General features: G+C 38.8%; 1 protein-coding gene and 1 pseudogene across 1 annotated transcript in view; both read left to right on the top strand.

Moving 5' to 3' along the window:
* Positions 1–17497, top strand: part of MAGI2 (membrane associated guanylate kinase, WW and PDZ domain containing 2) — a 353905-nt gene that overhangs the window by 44405 nt on the left and 292003 nt on the right. The gene's annotated exons all lie outside the window — the stretch shown is intronic.
* Positions 782–12422, top strand: LOC103077052 (proline synthase co-transcribed bacterial homolog protein pseudogene; annotated as a pseudogene).

The raw sequence follows: 17497 nt of genomic DNA, 5'->3' as shown, positions 1-17497 counted from the left end.
ACCTACGCCAAAAAAGAATGCCATCGCAGAGTTAAATAAAGAAACCCTCCTCTCTGCACGTAACACACTGGAAAAACTAGACCTTGAAGAGTCAAGGAGGAGGCAGTGCCCCAGAGGCAGACCATGCCTCCCCTACCTCAAAGCTGTCAGGGTCCCAGGAAAAACCATGCAGACGGTAGGAGCAAAAGAGATTTAAATCAAGTTTGGGAAGTTGAGATGTTAATGAGACCGACGTATGATAGCCAAAAGTGACTTAAAAGTTAAGAATTTTCCCAGGGGCATGAAAATAGTAACTGTAGAAAAAAATTACTTTATACGTTTACCCCCCATGCCACAGATGATGCTGTTCAATAAACAGGCTGTGTGCCCACCAAGCATCAGCCATCCTTTCAGGTCCTGGGGGCCCATGGATGAATAAGACAGCCTCTGCCATTAAGGAACATATAGTCTGGTAAAGTAACTGAAGCATGTGAACAATTTCAAGTGGCACCCAGAGATAAATACTAAAAGGGATGTGTGCAGACTGCTTAGGGAGAACAGAGGAGTAAGTCTCTCACAGGAGGAGGGGCTGTGGGGAGAGTCCAGGGAAGATTTCGCAGAGGAAGCGTGATTCAGAGACCTGAAGGGAGATTATGAATTTATCAAGCATGCGAGGTACGGGGAGTACTGTGTGCAAAAGTGCAGACATCCATTCATTCTGCAGGCACAGATGGGAGCTTTTACTATGAGCCAGGAGCTGTGCCACGTAGGAGCCCAGCATATAAACCTAAATCTTGGGGACATGAAAAACCCTGGGCTGTTTGTTATGCCCTTAAACTTAGGAGGCAACAGAACAGAAGATGGAACAGAAGATGAGGTGAAAGGCTGCCAGGAGCTTAATGTGGAAGGGAACTGTAAAACGTGCCTAGGAGGCATGGAGGGGTTATAAGTAGAGGAGCACCCTGATCAAATGTGCATTTTTAGAAAGTTAACTCCAGAGTCTGTGTGAAGTATGCATTGTAGAGAAACAGGAGTCAGAAGAGAAGCTAAGACATGTGCAGGATCTCTTCCATTTTCCACTCCAAACCCACCTCCTCTAGTTCCCTCTGTGGACTCCACCAACGGGCTCTCTTGCCCTAGAGCTCCCAGTTGGGCTCAGTGAGTGGGAAGAAGCAGCTGGCGGTCAGAAGGCAGGAAGAGGGTGAGGTCCTGGCACTTAGTGCCTCAGGTCCTTTGCTGCCAGGCTGCTGTGTGCTGGGCATCCATCTTTTGGAATCTCAGCTCTAACAACCATGGGAGGAGAAAGAGGAAATGAAGTGGCAAATATCTGGACAGTGGAATCAGTGTTTTCTTGTCTGAGCAGATGAGATGAGTGAAGAGTCAGGTATGTTTGCTTGTTTGGGTTTCATGCTTGAGCAACTAAGTGAACTGTGGCACCTTTAATACAGAAGGAGAAACAAGTTTGGAGGGTTTTAGCTAATGTTTTAATAACTCATAAGGCATGAGGAATGAGGCTAAGTTAGGTAATATGTGAACAAGGCTTCTATGTAAGGTTTATGTCCATAAAGTTCAACATCTATAAACTCTCATCAAAGACAACTAAGTTCTCAATTCCACAATTTATATTTTCTTTGTTGAGTTTTATTTTATGACTCCCTTTTTGATTCCTTTTCAGGAAGAAGTGGTAGCAGTAGGATTCATTTTATATTGCCAGCAAAGTCTACACTGTTAACAACTCAGTGGGATGGGAGAGGGGAAGAATTACATGCCAAAGTCTACAACACAGAGAATGCATAGTGCTTCAGGCACTGAATAGCTGCCAAAAGGAGGAAGGAGCAGCCTTGTTTTCCATCAAATTCTTCTAGGTTTTTCCAGTTGGGAGAACAACCACAAATGGGTGAAAGTTATACAGCGACAGATTTTGATTTATTTTTTTAAATAGCTTAATGACAGAGCTACCCTACAACGGAATGGGTTGTCTAACTAATAACAATATTCATTCACTGAGAGTTTCATGGCACTGTGCCAAACTCTTAAAATATAATACCTGATTTAATCTCTGCAATAACCCTGTGGTATAGATACCATTATTCTTATTTTGTAAATAAGGAAACTTAAGTCCAGAAAAGTTAAGAAACTAGCCAAGCTCACATCATCAGTTCATAGTAAGGCAGAGATTCAATCCCTTCTTGACCACTGTGCTATACATCCTTCCAGGAGAGTAGTTAGCTCCCTAGCTTTGGAGGTTTAATCCGAGGCTTAATGATCACTTGTCAGGTGTTTCTGCTCTGGCTGGAGGTTGAACCGTACGGCTCATAAAGTCACCCTCTCTCAGGTGTGGCATTATGTGCTCCTCCTTTACCTGCCCTCTCTTCCTCTCACCCCTCCACCACCACCGCTGCTAACTCTGTGTTATATGTGTTGTGTGTGTATGTATGTGTTGAACTTATTCTGTTAAACAAGTTCCATATTTTTTATTAATGGAGAAAGACATTGAGGGAAAGTTCTAGTTAGAAGAGAACAATACATTCCCTTTTCATTAACATATACCCTGTCTGCATATCTTATATACCTCTGGCTGGCTGGTTAAAAAGGCAGCTTCAAGGTCAATGCACAGAATGCATATTTTATAATAGCATGTTTTTCTTTTCCTTGCCATATACCCCAGTGTTTTGCTGAGAGGAAGCCAGCAAATATATCTTGCTGCCATTTCCCCTTTTTTTATCAATAAATGGTATCTTTTGTTATTAAGAAGGAATAAATTAAAGGTGTTTCAAAACTTCTTGGAACAAGAAGACCTATGAAGTAATTTTTTTCAAGTATGTAATTTAGATAGCCAAGTTATCTAAACACAGAACTTAGAGCCCTAAGAAGATTTCACATGATCATTACAGTTCAAATGAAACTACGTTCTGTGAAAAGAAAGAAGTCTATGTATACGTAAAATTGACCTAGCTAGTTAGACTAAGGTGTAATGAAGTAGAATCCCAGGGCAGATCTCTGAGGCTCCTAATTCCAGACTGCCTCCTGGTTTAGTTTCAAACCTGGGACACAAGAAGGAATGTAGTATATCTCAAGAAGTGATCCCAAGAGAATTCACTTCTTCAAGGATGTAGAAACATCTTTGAAGTTTTCACATCAATCCAAGCATATGATGTCTCTTTTACTCGAAGGAAAAAGTCTGAATGCCCTTTGCTCACATAGCTGAGATGTTGAAGTGAGGAATGAGGTCCTCAGAGAAAAATTAATTACAGGAAGAGGATCATTACAGTTCAGTACTGAGAATTTGCATCATACTCTGTTCATCATAATCTAACACCCAAGTATATATCTGATATCCTTGTCCAGTAAATCGCTGGCATCATAGTATAAGATAGATGAGATAGTGACTATAAAAATATTTTGAAAACTGCAAAACAATGCTGCAATTATAAGTTAGTGTTATGGTGATTTTACATTCTCAAACATCTTAACATGCCAATTTCTCCATTTTAACTTACTATGCTGATGTGCATTCTTATCTTTTCCCTTCTAAGGGTGTTGTCTATCTGTCTAATTAGATTATAGAATCATTAGGTGGAGGCCAATGGCTAATTTTTGTGTTTAGTGTGGAAACAATACACTGTCGGTATTTAATCATCCATAGTCTCCTGTTCTGGCTCAGCAGGGTTTAACAATACATCTTCTGAAAGCTCACTAGAGTGAAAATTTCCCTGCAGAGGGTGAGAAGAAGACAAGAAGGACAAATAAATTTCCATTCAATACTCAAAGAGTTCTTCTTTTTACAAGAGTGTGATAGCTAAGCCACTAATCTATAGAATGGAAAATCAGCCTGAATAGATGTAAAAGAAAAAAATCAATATGTAGTAGTTGTTTTATGCAGCACTGTTCAATTCCGAAAGAACTGACAGTCTGTAGAAGCAAAAAACAATATGTGTTATGCCATTTGGGAAAAAAGCAAAGCAAATAATTCATATGTGGAACCTTTATGAGTGTCTCAAAACTGTTTAAGGAAAGCTAACTCAGTATTCCTTGGAGAATCATGGGTGATACAAGAGTAGAGAAAGTATTAATTTATCTAGTTTTTAAGTAAAGAAAGAAAGAAAAAACACACAACAAAGCTCCAGGATTCAGAGTTTATCAGTTCTGCGGCCAGCATTCTGGATTGCTCATCTGCTGTTCAATATAGTCTATAAAATCTGTAGGGATTTAGCAGTAGCTACTCACTCTGAGGTTAGAATTTAAGTTCTGCTCAAATTCTTAAAAAAAAGTTTCACGTTTTCTTCTTTAGAGTTGAATCCCTCTTGGTTTGCAACTAACTTTACTACGGCTTCTTCTGGAGCTTTATTTAGCTTAATTGACAGTATATGCTGAGGCAAAGGCAAAGAAAACAAAATTGCCCACTTCCCATTGATAGGTGGATTCTGTAAGAGTTTGATAGGTTAATAATAGAAAATTCTTTTAGCAGCTCTGTTTTATGATGTATACCCAAAGGGTTACAGAGTTCATTTTCTTATCAGCTAGTAAGTAAAGCACCCTTTCTGAAAATACTATTAACAGCACTTGGAATTCATGTAGAAACCAACATAAGGATCTCAGAATGTTTAAAGAGCTTCTTCTCTAATCCCCTCAATGTAAATGGAAGAAGGGCAGGAACTAATTGCATCTGTTTCAACACTAAAATGCGATGTAAAAGATGAATTTTTATTTCTACACACCCAGTTTCGTTACTGGGCTAAAATTTGGCGAAAGAGAAGGAATACATAAGCTATTATTCATTGCTTGCTGTGCACCTTGGAAAATGTAAGGGAAAAGAGACAAGTTTGTATCTGACAACACTTCCATCCGAAGTAATAGCTCTAGGGGAAAAGGGACACTGTGAAAGAGACTATCTGTTAGTGATATGAACAAGAAATGTAATTTGAATTTATTGTCAATTTCTGAGCATCTATTTTACATATAGTTAAATATTCTAGTGAAATCTTATGTGCTTAATATATTAATTGAATTATGTATGTATATTTATTAACACAACTGTAAAACCTTCATAATAAATATTGATTTTGAAAACTATTAAAAAAAAAAAAAAAGCAAAGTATTGTAGATAATTCTCTATCACTCATGACAGATGGACACCTAAGAAACTTCCCAGTGGGCATCCTGGGACATATCTGTGGAAGTACCCAAGTCAAAGACTTATGATGCAGTGAAATATCTTCTCTGACTGATTGTGGAAATAGCAAAGCTTCCATCATGGGAAAGGTTTAAAAGAAGAATGTGTTTTGGAGTGAGCCAAGGGAAGTGTAAGAAATTGTTGAAGCAAAGCGAAATCAGTACTAAGAAAGAAGGAGAAGAAAGAAATAGGGAGAAAAAGATGACCATAACTTCTTCCACAAAATGAAGAACATGTTTGAATACCTGCAAACTGATTCTAAAGTTAAACACTTACTAAAATGAAATGGGACAGAAATGAGGTAGAAGCAGAACAGAAAAAAATCTCTAATTTTGAAGTCTTAATTTATTAGCATCTTAATGTACATTTAATCCTTGTTGGAACAGTTGCAATTCTGAATATAATAGAATCTGAAGTAATTGGCTGAGAATGATAATATCCTTTAAAACGAGCTTCTGGCATAACGTCCAGTCTTCTCTAGGCCTATAATTACTGATGTGTGTATGTGAGCAAGGAACTATGTGATTCAGTTGGACTCAATGGGCTAGTAATAATACCCCTGATCAATGTTTGAAACCCTCCAAGGAAGAACCCAGTGTGAATAGCATGACTAAATTCTATAGACAGCAGTGCTTGTAAGAAATAAAAGGAATAACAGGGTATGTGAACTCTATCATCAACTCTTATTTTTGGGAAAATGGCAAAATATGCAACCCTGCCAAGTATATGCCAGTTCACGTGATTCATTTTGGATGTGCATTGGCCCTCTAGCCCACAAATATCCAGATGATGTCTCTCACTTAATACTAGGTCATATTATTTAATGATTTCACTTAGTTGTGTGAAATCAAAATGCAAACACTTAATTCCAAGTGGGAGACAACACAAAATGGTAACCAGAACAGTTGGCTTGGAAACTTGAGAAAATAACTGCTTACTTTCTTGCCTCAGTATCCTCTGTCCAAAAATAAGAATGTAAATTAGATTATGTCATAGGTCCTCTCCAGCTCTAAAATAATATAAATGGACAATTGTGAGCCACAAAATTACAAATATTGGTCTAATAACAGTATAAAACTGTGGCCTTTAGATAGAATTCCCAAATCAGCAAACTGGATAAAATTCATCCATGATAAAGCAGTATGCCTGACAATTAACTCTGGGAATCGATGTCCTATCCTCTGATAGAAACAGCCACAATAAGTTGAATACAATCTAACAGAATCAAAATATAAACACCACCAAAGGCAAAGTCAGCTAATTTTTCTAATAAATATATACACAAGAAACTACATAGCTAAAAAACAACATTAAACATTTAATTATCCTGGAGCATGACTTGGACACACTACACAGTCACTATAATTGATTGAGAAAAGAATGATGGTTAAAGTTACCAAGCAAAAGGCAATAGGCTGAAAAACAGTCAACTCAGAGGCCACGAGGCCATGTGTGGACATGCCCCTTGTTAACACTGATAAACTGTTACTGATGGAGCCAGTTCTAAACGTTCAAAGTTGTGGATCATGTTGCCCAGGGCTAGCTGTGAGAAATTTGTATTATAACTGATGTCCGTCTTCATACTCTGTGCCCTCTTTCTTTCTTATAATATAATAATTCCACAGCAAGTTCTTTGTCCTACAAAGTTCCACTCTTCTTCTGTGTCCATCGTGCCTCTTCTCTGTCCCATCACCACCACACAAACATCTAAGATAAATCAGAGCTGCCACTTCCAAGATACTTCTTATTTTGATAGGTGAGTCCTGAACCAAGGCCAAGACATGTTATTTTTATAGAAAATGAACGTACTTCATTAGTGTGCCTTCTTAATTCCATAATATAACTTATTTTCTTTCAACCTCCTCTGGGGAGCTGTAAGGCATCGTTTTTATATCTTTGGAAGTCATGAAGAAGCAATAAAGAGGCATTATAAATACTTAATCTGCATGGCATCCTATTAATATGTCATTGTAAAATGCATCCTATCTAACAAAACGTCCATAGCAATAATATTCATTCTGAGAACATAGTAGGTGGCTCCTGAGCTACTGGTTAAAGTCTTGTACTGTACTAATGCCATTTAAGGCAGTGTGGGTTCATTACAGTATTATTTGAAGAAGAATCAGTTATAAAATCAATCTATCATTGCACTATGTATCATGCACCGAGGCTTCCGCTGAATGATAAATAGTACAGAAACATTAAGTTTAATTAATCTTTCTAAGACAAATGGAGGAGAGGCCTTTCAAAGTGAACAGTATCTTAGTATGGGTTAACTTAGTATAGGTTGACACGTGTCTCCATGCTAACTCATGTCTCCAGAGCTCCTAGTCCCATAACTTTCTGTAATTTTAGGTCATAAATGCAATAATTTTTTAAAGTCATTCTAAAAAAATCATTTTAGTATCAGGAGTATTTAAATCGACACAATAGCAAATAGGTGTATGATTTATTTTGCCTCTGAAAAAAAAATGTTGCTTAACATATGCGGATACAGCCTTAAATGCAGAAAAGTAAACAAACAATGCCCTACTGGCCATTGTGCATGACAGTTCACAACGTTGTGCATGACAATTCACAAACATTGTGCATGACAATTCACAAACAATTCATTTGATATATTTCTTTTTTTTTTTTTTTTTTTGGTACGCGGGCCTCTCACTGCTGTGGCCCCTCCCATTGCGGAGCACAGGCTCCGGACGCGCAGGCCCAGCGGCCATGGCTCACGGGCCCAGCCGCTCGGCGGCATGTGGGATCTTCCCGGACCGGGGCACGAACCCGCACCCTCTGCATCGGCAGGCGGACTCCCAACCACTGCGCCACCAGGGAAGCCCTGATATATTTCTTTATATCAAAAAAGTAACATGTCTTTTTTCTATTCTTTATAACTTTTTTCATACATATTTTGATTTTATTATTTTGTTTGTGTTAGTAACTTTGTTTCTATTCTTTATTATTCAAGTTGGAAAATCCATATTTGATGTTTTAAATTGACAACCACATAGATAAAACTTGAATTTTTTATGTTATTAAGCTTTGTGTCCATTTCCTTGTCTTGTAATCAGCCCTTCACTAGGCAAAATATACCCAAAGCTATTTGTCCTACATGATTGAATAATTTTCTTAGTACTTTTGGGGGTAGCTAAAATTTACCTGCCTAAATTTCATTCTTTTTTTTTTTTTTTCTAAATTTCATTCTTGACCTTAGCATTTCTATATGCAAATTAAATGCCTTTAATTTTTAATTTAAGAAAAACATTAGCGTTTGAAAATAAAACTTGCAACTTTTTGGGTGAGGTTTTCTCCCAAAATTCCATTTCAACTAAATTTGCTTTGCTTGTCTATATGTGTGTGTGTGTATATATATATATATATATATATATATATATATATTTATATACACCCATTTCATGTAATACTGTGTTTGTATTAATAGGCCCCCTCTGATCCTTTAACAAATTAAGAATTTTTGAAAAGTGCCAAGAGTTTACAATACTGACTTTTTTTTTAATTAAGAAGAAGAAAAAGCGTAAATGTGTTATCAGTATATGAGCACTTATGAAGGTATTCTACCTCTATTGACCTGGAGTTATGGTCTAGAAAAGATACTATGTGTCCTCATCTTTGCCTCTTTCTTTACTACATTGAAACATTCTCATGCATCAGATGAAGTTCTAATTTTAAAAACTTCAGTTGTCCCTTTAGTCTCTTTATACTATCATTCTGTCACAATCTTTCATAGGCAAAAATGAAAAATTATTCTTTACCTATTACTTCCCTCTCTTCACATCCATCCCCTTGATCTTCTGTAGTTTGGCTTCTGAAGCCACCACTCTACCCAAGCTTATGTCTCATCAGCACTCCCAAATCCAGAGGCTTTGCTGGGAGTTCATTGCTCTTGAACTCTCAGAAGTACTTAACATTGTAGACCACACCCTCCTCCTTGAAACTCTGCCTTGCCTTGTTCTGTGACAAAGCTCAGCTGACCTTTTCCTACTTTTCTAGTTGCTCCTGGAATCTGGTTTCCTTCTTTCGCATTTTCCCAATGCCCATGGGAATTGCCTTTCATTCCAACTTTTGTTTTTCTTTTTCTATTTTGTTTCCTGGAAGAGCTCATCCATTCTCATTCTAGCTTAGCTACTTATTAGCTGTGTAATATAAGGCAAGTTATTTAGCCTCTCTGTACCTCAGGTTTCTCATCAGCAAGTTGGAGATACTATTTGATGTGAAAATTAGAGTTAGCATGTAGAAAGCATTTTAAATAACCCTTGTCATAACATAAGTAACATAAGTCATTTGTCATCAGTCATAACATAACATAAATAAGTCATTTGTTACTAGCCATGACCATTATTTGCTATCATTTCATCACACTTAAAACTACATCCTCATCTTTGATTTGTGTTTCCATATTTTAAAATGCTTTTAAAATATGATCCACAAAGAGGGCTTCCCTGGTGGCGCAGTGGTTGAGAGTCCGTCTGCCGATGCAGGGAGCACGGGTTCGTGCCCCGGTCCGGAAGGATCCCACGTGCCGCGGAGCGGCTGGGCCCGTGGGCCATGGCTGCTGGGCCTGCGCATCCGAAGCCTGTGCTCTGCGATGGGAGAGGCCGCGGCAGTGAGAGGCCCGCGTACCGCAAAAAAAAAAGCAGGAAGAAACAAACAAAAACTAAAAACAATGTTGAAAGACTACTTAAATGTTAAAAAAAAAAAAAAAAAAAAAGATATGATCCACAAAATATTCCATCAACAACACTTCAAACATCAGCATGGCCAAAACAGAGGTCAGTTTCTTAGGCCATATTTCCTTCTCAACATGGCTTATCCTTTCAAATGCCCTCTTTCTATCACTGATATTACCATTCTCCAGGTAATCAACATTACATGGTAATTTAACATTTTTCTTTCATTGTCTACATTAAGCTTATTATTTAGCTTGTCAGATTTTCCTTTGTAATTTAGTTTGAATTCACTGAATTTTGTTGCTTTCCAATGCTCTGCTTGGTCCAGATCCTTGCCACCTTACACATGACCTAGTCATCCATATCTCTACTCCCAGCATCTTTATTCCAACCAAATAATATCTTATAAACACCACGTTCAGTATGTCATATTCCACCTAATGTTCTTCTACTCAAGAAGTTAGAATCCCAAAATCTAACTATACCAATAATTGTTAAATAATTGGGAATTGTAGAGCTGATGTTGCTTTTAAAATACATATTGAAAATTTAAGTTCATAAACTGGAAACTCAAAATCTGAGAAGTATAAATATTTTATTATTTTTTATAGAAGGTTAATAAAGTAAGCAGGAAAGATCATAAAAATGTTCCAGTAAACACAAACATATCATACAAAAGGGCCAATAGTAGTATAATTACAATAATGATAATAACTGACATTTCTTATCTATATTACACTTTACAAAATACTTTGACATAGAATATTTCATTTGCTTTTTACACTAATTCAATGGAAAAGGTGTTGATATTAACCCATTTTACAGAATTAAAAACAGAGGTAAGGTTAAGCAGCGTACCAGAGATCATACGCCAGGAAGAGATGGAAACAGAACTTGCCTTTGGGTCAAGTTCCGTTGCATAATTTGAAAGACGTCAATAATCACTTTTTAACAACTTACTACATTTTAAAAACCTGGTAATAGAACCTAATGAATGCTGAGTGAATGAGTGAATGACCTACCATATAGGCTGGAATAATTCTAAATTACTGTATATAGAACCACATCTAATACAACTTGGGTTTCACAATAGATAATCTATACATCTAAACCTCATGAACTATCTTATCACTGCTTGGCAAAGCAGGAGTAGAGTGTCTAGAAATGAATAAATAATATTATCACTTTAGTACTAAAAGGTATCTGCCTCTACTTAAGTTCATTAGCCGAAGGATCAGAAGCCATTTGTCATTTTTTAATAACTGTCTTCCTAATTAACAGCTTATGTAACAGTAATATAGGTGAAAATATGTAAAATACTTTTACAAGCATAAATAAAATTAGCCTTTATTTTACAAATGTTGTCCTTTGAATGTAAAATAGTCTAAAATTATAGAGTTGACAAAGATGAACATATGACTGAGTTTTAGGTGTAAATGCTCCCTTTCTGTTCTATATGTGGGATTAATATTCAGATAGATCAACTGACATTGCCTATTGATTACAGAAATTATGAAGATGAAGCAAAATTTTCCTGGATATACTTAATGCTCTGGAAAGAATGCTAATGATAGTTTAAACATTTGATGCTGAATTGAATGTATGTATCTCTCTATTCACTTGACTGTTTTAAGTAGGATTTAAAACTCTTTGGTGAAATTATTCAAAAATTTCTCAGTTGCAGATTACTTGGCATTGGCTATTACACTGCCTGTCTTATGTAAACATTATTCTTAAGACATACCAGGACATTAGTCCCTGGGGGATGTGGAGAGCTGGCAGCAAGCCACGGAGCTGTGGGGTGGGTTCACCCTGAGGGCAGTGAACAAGTGCGTGCAGCAGCAGGGTATCGCGGCAGCTGCGGGAACTCCCAGCCATCCAGCCCCAGCTAGTAGCAGTCAGCAAAACCAAACCTGCAGACATGGGGATCGAGGCCTACAGTCACCAGCAGCGCACTTTCCGGAAGAGCTATGTTCCGTAACTGCTTGAAAAAGCATCAAATCCTAAAATTCTGTCTTCGTGTCCTGAGATTAAATGGCACTTCATTGGCCATCTACAGAAACAAAATGTCAGCAAATTGATGGCTGTCCCCAGTCTCTTCATGCTGGAAACAGTGGGTTCTGTGAAGCTGGCAGACAAAGTGAACGGTGCATGGCAGAAAAACGGTTCTCCCGAAAGGTTAAAGGTTATGGACCAGATTAACACCAGCGGAGTGGAGAGCAAACGTGGCCTGCCCCCATGGTGGCCGTGGTGGAACACATAAATACCAAGTGCCCCAGCCTGGAGTTCGGGGTGCTGATGACCCTCGGGGGCTTTGGGCACGATCTTAGTCAAGGACCAGACCCAGACTTCCAGGTGTTACTGCCCCTCTGGGAGGAGCTGTGCAGGAAACCGAGCATCCCTACCAACCGGGTGGAACTGAACACGGGCTGTCCGTGGACTTCCAACACACGATTGAAGTGGGATCTGCAAATGTCCGAATAGGAAGCACCATTTCTGGAGAGTGAGATTACTTCAAGAAAGCTGCCCTAGACAAGCGTGCAGCAGAGCTGAAGGCCCTGGGGGCAGAGGTGGCCCAGGCACATTGAGCAGCCGCCCAGCTCAAGGGCTGAGTCCAGGAAGACAAACTGTGCACTCACCTGGGCTTTCACTTTCACATCCCCCAAGTCACAGCACGACCACGCCCTCCTCAGGACCTGGAGAGAGCACGCCTACGATTATGTGTGTTGATGGAAACCATCTGACTTAGTGTCTGACACAGGAAGCTCACTTCAAGCAGTGACTTTGGATTGGATTTGAGGAATCCAGACTTTTCTGCAGAACAGGTACCTGGGCACTAGCCAGGAGTTGAGTTCAGGCTTGAACGTAGCCCAGGAGCACCAACTAACCCATGAATGCCTTTCCCAGGTTAAAACTTGGTGACTGATGCCTATAATCACCAAAGTCAGAGGAATCCCCACTTGTCATCCACTTCAATAGAAAATTCCCTGTTACCAACTCCGTACAAACCCCACTGAGTAGCCATCTATGCTGCTCTGGAGCAGTGTGGTTTCTGCCCCCAGTCTCCACCCCAGCCAGTAAACGTTGGTCTCCACTATGGAATGGCAATACAGGTAACTTTGGGACCTGGCTCGAGTTAGTTCACCAAACCCACATTGTGGCTGATGAGAGCTGTGTCCTCGGCCATCGTGTGGTGCTGACCCTGAAAATTACAGGGCAACTAACAGCAGCGGTCCTTGGGCCTTTCTAACATCCTCCTCCAGGGACAGGACTTTGAGCTTTTGCCCCAGGCCCTATGGTGATGAGAATCAAATGATAAGATTCTTCTGCCACCATAGTTCCCATTATGATGATTACTTATAGCTCCCCAGAAATGAAAGATCCCCTCAAAGCCGGTTCAGGCTCACGGTTTCAACAAGGCCTGGTTTTGAGGTTCCTGTTCCTGGGAGCACTTTTTAGGCATACTAATAGCCTCCCCTCCCAACCCTGTGTATAAGGCAGAATTTTGCAAGCCTTGACGTTAATAGAGTAGCTAGCTCTTTGAAACTCAGAAAGCACAATTCTCGGATAGTCACGGCGGACGACTGTAGTCTGGGTCGTTGTTTGTTTTCCAGGTGGGTTTTTCTTATTTATTCAAGCCCCACTCTTTAATTTTATGAAACAACTTCCATGAAGCTGCTGCCGTAATGTAATTTTGTAAAACGTAAATCATTACGATTCCTGTACTATTTCACTCAAAGCTATAGTGTGATATTTCAGAGTCTATTAAATAAAAATGTGAGTTTGAAAACAAACAAACAAACAAACCACACCAATAACTTTCAGGAGCTTGAACTGAACTGTTGATTCAAGATAGAACTGGCCTTAATAACCAATAGAAAAGGCCACTGTGAACATGTGTCTAAGTGGCAAATGGATAGCTCACTCATCCCACTTTCTCAGAACTTCCAATATTTAGAGTGTCATTGAGCATTTCATTTAAAAAAAAAAAAAAAAAAAAAAAAAAAAAAAAATACAGTCATTTGGTACCGAAATTAGTGCATAAAACCATAATTTTATATCCTAGGGATCTTCTGCATCATAGCATTTTTCTAATAAGCTTCATTAATATTTGGCAGTATGTCTTTTATTTAAATGACTTGATGACAGTTTCAAAGGCAAGAACACTGTAGATAGCACTTTATTCTATGCCCATAGTTGGAATGTGGACAAGAAACCAGTGTCAACTAGTGAAGCAGTAGCCAAGTTAAAATGGATTTAAATTGGAGAAACAATGAGCTTATCAAAGTGCTGTTATTTTAAATGCCACCCAGTAGGAAAAGTAGACAATGGAACCCATATTCTACCATGAGAAATACTTTGCTTGAGTTCATCATTAACATTACTGATGATTAGAGGGAGAGAAGGGTTTGGATGAGGAAATAAAAGAAAATCTGACTTGGGTTTGCTTGCCCTTAGAGAGGCCTGCTAATTGGCCTTTCCATTAACTAAGGAGAAGCCTTTCAAGTCTTTGGTAGCAGTAAAGTGGAACTATATTAGCACATCCACTTCCTCTTTTTTTTTTTAACAACTTTATTGCAGTATAATTGCTTTACAATAGTGTGTTAGTTTCTGCTGTATAACAAAGTGAATCAGCTGTACATATACATACATGCCCATATCTCCTCCCTCTTGCATCTCCCTCCCATCCTCCCTATCCCACCCCTCTAGGTGGACACAAAGCCCCGAGCTGATCTCCCTGTGTTCTGCAGCTGCTTCCCACTAGCTATCTATTTTACATTTGGTAGTGTGTATATGTCCATGGCACTCTCTCACTTTGTCCCAGCTTACCTTCCCCCTCCCCGTGTCCTCAAGTCCACTCTCTACATCTGCATCTTTATTCCTGTCCTGCCCCTAGGTTCTTCAGAACCTTTTTTTTTTTAGATTCCACATATATGTGTTAGCATACGGTATTTGTTTTTCTCTTTCTGACTGATTTCACTCTGTATGACAGTCTCTGGGGCCATCCACCTCACTACAAATAACTGAATTTCGTTTCTTTTTATGGCTGAGTAATATTCCATTGTATATATGTGCCACATCTTCTTTATCCATTCATCTGTCGATGGACACTTAGGTTGCTTCCATGTCCTGGCTATTGTAAATAGAGCTGCAATGAACATTGGGGTACATGACTCTTTTTGAATTATGGCTTTCTCAGGGTGTATGCCCAGTAGTGGGATTGCTGGGTCGTATGGTAGTTCTGTTTTTAGTTTTTTAAGGAACCTCCATACTGTTCTCCATAGTGGCTGTATCAACTTACATTCCCACCACCAGTGCAAGAGGGTTCCCTTTTCTCCACACCCTCTCCAGCATTTAGTGTTTGTAGATTTTTTGATGATGGCCATTCTGACCAGTTTGAGGTGATACCTCATTGTAGTTTTGATATTTATATTTGTAATTTGTAGTCTGATTTGCATTTCCCTAATGATTAGTGATGTTGAGCACCCTTTCATGTATTTGTTGGCAACCTGTATATCTTCTTTGGAGAAATGTCTATTTAGGTCTTCTGCCCATTTTTGGATTGAGTTGTTTGTTTTTTTTGATATTGAGCTGCATGAGCTGCTTGTATATTTTGGAGAGTAATCCTTTGTCAGTTGCTTCATTTTCAAATACTTTCTCCCATTCTGAGGGTTGTCTTTTCATTTTGTTTATGGTTTCCTTTGCTGTGCAAAAGCTTTTAAGTTTCATTAGGTCCCATTTGTTTCTTTTTGTTTTTATTTCCATTTCTCTAGGAGGTGGGTCAAAAAGTATCTTGCTGTGATTTATGTCGTAGAGTGTTCTGCCTATGTGTTCCTCTGAGAGTTTTATAGTGTCTGGCCGTACATTTAGGTCTTTAATCCATTTTGAGTTTATTTTTGTATATGGTGTTAGGGAGTGTTCTAATTTCATTCTTTTACATGTAGCTGTCCAGTTTTCCCAGCACCACTGATTGAAGAGGCTGTCTTTTCTGCGTTGTTATATTCTTGCCTCCTTTATCAAAGATAAGGTGACCATAAGGGCATGCGGTTATCTCTGGGCTTTCTGTCCTGTTCCATTGATCTATATTTCTGTTTTTGTGCCAGTACCATACTGTCTTGATTACTGTAACTTTGTAGTATAGTCTGAAGTCAGGGAGCCTGATTCCTCCAGCTCCATTTTTCTTTCTCAAGATTGCTTTGGCTATTTGGGGTCATTTGTGTTTCCATACAAATTGTGAATTTTTTTGTTTCCACTTCCTCTTTGTTCAACAGATATACACGGTCTTCTCTTTGTTACCACATCAGTCCATTTGCAGTAGGTATTTTCACACTTTCTGATTCAGGTTGTCCAAAATGTGATTTTTCTGCCTGAATTGTCAGTCGTCTGAAAAGCCAGGTCATTTAAGGTGATGGGTGGTAAGCAAAAGTTAAGCCGTATTGTTTTTTGATACCAACAAATATTGGTTCTTTCTTTATATTACATTTATTTGTAAACAATCAGCAATGTATTACAGATTTAAAGCAGTGTTTTAGCCTAAAGCTCACGATTCTCTTAGTTTTGAAATAACGGCATTACCAATCTGGAATGCTTAAAAATAGAGGGGGTGGGGGAGGAAACCATGGACTGAATGGCAAAGAAAAGGATCCGGTCACTCTCCCATGTATACAGTGCCATGGATAATGCAAAGGGGACACCATTTAGAAGGATTCCCTTTGCCATGATTCCTCCCTGTAAAGGAGGTTGGCGCTTATAGTTACTCTGCTATTCAGAAAAGGAGTTTCAAATTCTGTGATGCTGACCAACATCTAGGGATCTTGAGTTACTTTGTAAACTACCATAGGGCATAATAGCAGTTTTGACTGGATAAGGTAAATCATGAAGTAGCTCACTTCCTTCAACAAATACTCATTTATCTCACTGTTTACTGAGCACCTTGCACATATGATTAGCCACCAGGCTACACACGGTGCTCTACCCTGGAGACTCAAAGTCATGCTCACTGTCCCATGGAGCTTTCTGTTCAACAGTGATGACAATACAAAGAATCATCAGAAAAAGGCAAAATGGCCGACCAGGCAGGGTTTCATTAAAGCAGTATCATTGGAGTTGTGTCTTAAAGGATAGTCTTTTAAAAAGCAGAGATGGAGGACATAAACAAGACAAGAAAAGCTAAAAAGCATGGAGCATGTTAAAGGATTGTGAATAGCCGGTTTTGTCTATAGTGCATGACAGTTCATTCAATAAATATATAATGAATCTGTACTATGAGCAAGGTTCAGTCTTGGACTCTTGGGATAAAGCAGTTAAAAACAAAATGTTGGATCATGCACTAATGGAGCCAACATTCTGAAGGAGAGAGATAAGCAATAGAAAAAAGAAACAGATCTATAATATAATGGAAGTAGTGAGAAGGGCTGCCCTTTTCAAGCTACCTTGTTCTCCTTACTGATGTTCTCCTGGAACTCATCAAGCAAGATCTTGCTTCAGGGCTTTGCATTTGCCATTCTCTTTATCCAGAACACTCATTTTCAACACATTCAAGAGGCTCTCTTCCCTCACCTCCTTCAGACCTCTATTCAAAGAGCCCTCTCTCAGCGAAGACTTTCTTATTAAGCAGTAACCACCACTCTGCCCCAACACATTCCCTGCTTTGATTTTCACC

This window comes from Lipotes vexillifer, unplaced genomic scaffold, assembly GCF_000442215.2.
Source record: "Lipotes vexillifer unplaced genomic scaffold, Lipotes_vexillifer_v1.1 scaffold712, whole genome shotgun sequence".
Taxonomy (NCBI): Eukaryota; Metazoa; Chordata; class Mammalia; order Artiodactyla; family Lipotidae; genus Lipotes; species Lipotes vexillifer.
This window is presented reverse-complemented; position numbering and strand designations above follow the sequence as displayed.